Here is a 4,352-nt window from a genome sequence, read left to right as displayed (position 1 = left end):
GATCTCTGTGAGTTCGAGGCCAGTCTGGTCTACAAGAGCTAGTTCCAGGACAGGAACCAAAAGCTATGGAGAAACCCTGTCTCGAAAAATTAAATAAAAAAAAAAATCAAGAAACCTGGGCCTTAAAAAACAAAACAAAAACCTGGGATTCAGACACAAATGACCAGTTCAGAGTCCAATAGCAACTCGTTAGCCTCCTCCTGCAGCACACCGCCTGGAAGACAGCAAGTGCCCTGGAAACAGCTGTTACATTTCCTCTGTACTTTTCCTTCCCTTTCCCACCCATTGAGGGGTCTAGCCAGCCCCCTCTGTTAAACAGAGCAAATATGGGGTCGGCAGGGGGTGAGAAAGAGGGCCACCAGGCCTATTATGGTATTTTTCAGGGTGTCTCTTGTGAACCTGGCCCTGAGCTGGGCTGGGCTTTGTGGTTTGGGGGTGTCATGATGACTCAGATCAGATCACAGGTTGGGGGAGGCAGATTTAATCACCCCTTAGTTTATCAAGATGGAGGTCAGAGCCAACAAATACCACAGGATGCTACTGAGTGGGTTCAGGGACCAGTGAGTTACTTTACCCAGGATCTGGACAGGCTGCCGACTGGCTGAGCAGGACCGTAAGGCTGGCCTTCCAGACACATGAGGACAACTAATGAAGAAGGCATGTGGGATAGAGGGCACAGCTGGGCACGGTGGAAGGTGCTCTTGATGCCCAGGGATTTCAGATCTACGCTAACAATCAATTACAGTAAAAGCAGAAGGAGGAAGGCCCCCACTTACCTTCAAACACACTGGTAGTTCCTATTTTAGAGCTCTTTTCCCTTCAACTCACTCACTTCCTATTCCTCCCAACCTGGCTCTCTCAGACACACGGCTCAGTGTGAACGAGCTAAGGAGGCTGAATCTGAACCCCAAGTCATCCTTACCTAAGCTCTGAATTCACAGGGAACACCATCACTCCCTTCTCAATTTGGGGGTCCTGGCTGGAAATCCCTGACCGGAATGGCAATCATGTTGACATAAGGCAGGATAACGGGACAGAACAGGGTCAGATGAAAACAAGGTCAGACCTAGGAGCAGATGGTGGCTTATCTAGTACCCTGAGCTGCCAAAAAAGAGCAGGGACCTGGGCCTGCTGGGGCTTGACGTCCTTCCGAGAGGATGGGGGAAAGGTGGGCATTGCAGCCAGTGCCTTCCAGTCTAAAACTCACCTCTTCCTGAGGCTGCTCCTCTCAGGAGGGTTTCCTTTCCAGATGTAAAGTGGTTTCTATTTTTAGCAAAAAGACTTTTCAGAGCTACCATGCGCATTGTGTCTGTCGTTCTGAGGAACTACAGAAGTATGTTTTGGAGGGTCCTTTCTGGTCTCCCACCATCATATTTTAGGATTTCATGTCCTGAGCGCCATAGTACATGTGCTGCACTTGGGGGAAGGAGTACAGACGCTCTGATGCTTCTGTCTGGTTCCCAGAGCAGGTGTGTGATCTCCCAAGCACTGGTGAACGCGTGGTCTGCTTGTGTTCTCTGTGTTGCTCCAGGGTAGTGGTAGAGAGGAGATGAACAGCAGCTCTGGGAAGCTTGAGTATCATGTGCTCTCCCTAAGCCAGTCTTCAAGGAAATGTATCTTGGCTTAAGTAAAAGTGACAGTGTGCTTTGTTTTTTGAAACAGAGCCCTTCTATGTAGCCGTAGCTGTCCTGCAGCTCTCTAAGTAGATCAGGCTGGCTTCAAACTCAGAGATCCACCACTACCTCCCGCCAAAATAGTTTCTTTTTCCTGAATTGAAGACGCCATGAGTGACATTGAATGATCTCCACTCATCCAGACAAAATGTTGCTAAGCATCTACTGGGACCTGGAGCTGTGTCCAGAGCTGAAAGTGGGATTGGCTTAGGAAGGATTCATGGTTGGCCACGCCAGTTACTGGTTGATCTCCTTCCCGGTTTAATCGGATTCTTCCATTAAAAAAATAAAAAGCCAATTTCCTCTGTCCATTTTTTTTTCTGCTTCATAATTTTAATGACTTTAATAATACAGTGTCATGCACTTTTATGAATCAGCAGGAATTATTCTGGGCAAGGCGAAAGTCAAGATAAAGGAATGGGATGTGGACGCATTGGGCTGGGAGGTGGCTCAGGAGGAAAGTGCTCGCTGTGCAAGCATAGGACTTGGGTTCTTTTCTTTTTTTTTTTTTTAAGCATATGTCTTACTGTGTAGCTCTGGATGGACTAAAACTCACTGGGTAAACCAGGTTGGCCTTGAACTCACAGAGGTGATCTACCTGCCTTTGCCTCTAAGCAAGAGAACTTGAATTCAGACCTCCAGCAACCTCATAAAAGCTGGGGGTGGAGGCATGTTTCTGTGACTCCAAAACTGGGGTCGGAGGTGCAGAGTCAGATGGGGTCCACAGAGTTCCCGTCCGACCAGTCTAGGAGGTGATGAGCAGCACCAGGTTCTCAAAAGTAAGGTGGAGAGTGATAGAGGAAGACACGTGACGTCAGTCTCTGGATTCCATACACAGGGGCACACGTGCACACATACCACACAAACATGCACATGCATTACACACATTCATTACACGGGGGCACATGCAACACACGCACACACATCTGTAAAAAAGATGTATCTGAGGTCACAGGAGGGTTTAGAGTAGGGAAAATAAATAAACTGAATCTGTTTTTTCTTGGATCCCCTGTCACAGACTCAGACAGAAGGACTGAGAATCAAGCCAGTGGAAGGGTTTTCATGACCAGATTTCAAACCTGTTCGAAGGTGTACAGGGTAACTGCAGCACGCTCAGCTGTGTACCACACATGACACGGACCTGTTAGAATTCCCACACACCAGCTGAGTCACTTTCGCTCTCCCTCTTTTAAACTTCCAGAGGGGGTCTGAGGACCTGCCAGCTGTAGACATAGTCATAATACTGAGGCTTGCTAGGCCCTCAGGCCCTTCCCTGTCCTCTTAATTCAGAATCTGTGGTTTAGGATCCTCAGGTATGCCTGGGCATCACAAGCCTGTAATCCTGGCACTTGAGAGATGGAGGTGGGAGTGGGAGTTCGAGGCCAGCCTGGTCAACGTAGTGAGACCTAGGAGAGCCAGGGGCCAGCCTGGTCAACGTAGTGAGACCTAGGAGAGCCAGGGATTACGTAGAGAGACCTGTCTCAAAACGAAGCAAAACAACAACAAACAAACAAACAGAACAAAAGAAAAAGCCAAAAGCCTGGCGGTGGCTTTAATCCCAGCGCTCAGGAGGCAGAGGCAGGTGGATCTCTGTGAGTTTGATGCTATCCTGGTCTACAAGAGCTAGTTCCAGGACAGGCTCTAGAGCTACAGAGAAACCCTGTCTCAAAAAGTCAAGAAGAAAAAGATGCAATGTAAACAAGGCCTTCACAATGTTTCAGAGAGACAAGGAGCAACTCAGCTCCAGTTTCGCTGAGAGACCCAGCCTTAATATCTAAGGTGAGCGATCAAGGAAGACAGACACCTGATGTCTATTTCAGGCTCTGCATGTCTGCATACACATGCATGTGCCCCCACATGTGCAAATACATATACACATGTATGCAAACAAGCAGAATTGATACGAACAGCCCCGGAAGACTCATTTGCATGTCAGTGGCTCAGGAACCTCATTTCATTGCAAATAACATTTGCCCATAAACTCTTCATTCTGAAGAATGTGGCGCTCTCTCCCACTGCCACAATCTATCAGCTAACAAAATGAGTTGTTTGAACCGTTTCATACCATGTCTCTATGAATATCAGTCTCAGATTGTCTTTTTAACAGTGAGTGTGTTCATATTAAGATGCAAACAAAGCCAGGTGGTGGTGGCGCATGCCTTTAATCCCAGCGCTCAGGAGGCAGAGGCAGGTGGATCTCTGTGAGTTCGAGGCCAGCCTGGTCTACAAGAGCTAGTTCCAGGACAGGCTCTAGAGCTACAGAGAAACCCTGTCTCAAAAAGTCAAGAAGAAAAAAGATGCAATGCAAACAAGGCCTTCACAATGTTTCAGGAGTCCTGGCTGCTCTCCATCATCACCAGCACTTGTCTGTGTTTGCTTCCAGCCGTATCACATGATACTCTTACTTTGCCTTTCTCTGATAGCTAATTATGAACATCTTAGGTGACTGACAGCTGCTCGGATAAACTCTTGTGAAATCTTTTTATGTTAGTCTTTGTGTTTTTATTTCATAGTGATTTGTAGAAACTCTTTCCTATTCTGAAATGAATCTTTTGTGAATGTGTATTGCAATTATGTTCTCTTAGTCTGCGGCTTTTCCTTCCTTCCTCCCTCCCTCCCTCCCTCCCTCCCTCCCTTTCTTCCTCCTTCCGTTTCTCTCTCTCTCTCTCTCTCTCTCTC

This window comes from Microtus ochrogaster, chromosome 7 (assembly GCF_000317375.1).
Source record: "Microtus ochrogaster isolate Prairie Vole_2 chromosome 7, MicOch1.0, whole genome shotgun sequence".
Lineage (NCBI taxonomy): Eukaryota > Metazoa > Chordata > Mammalia > Rodentia > Cricetidae > Microtus > Microtus ochrogaster.
Note: the sequence above shows the minus strand (reverse complement) of the source record.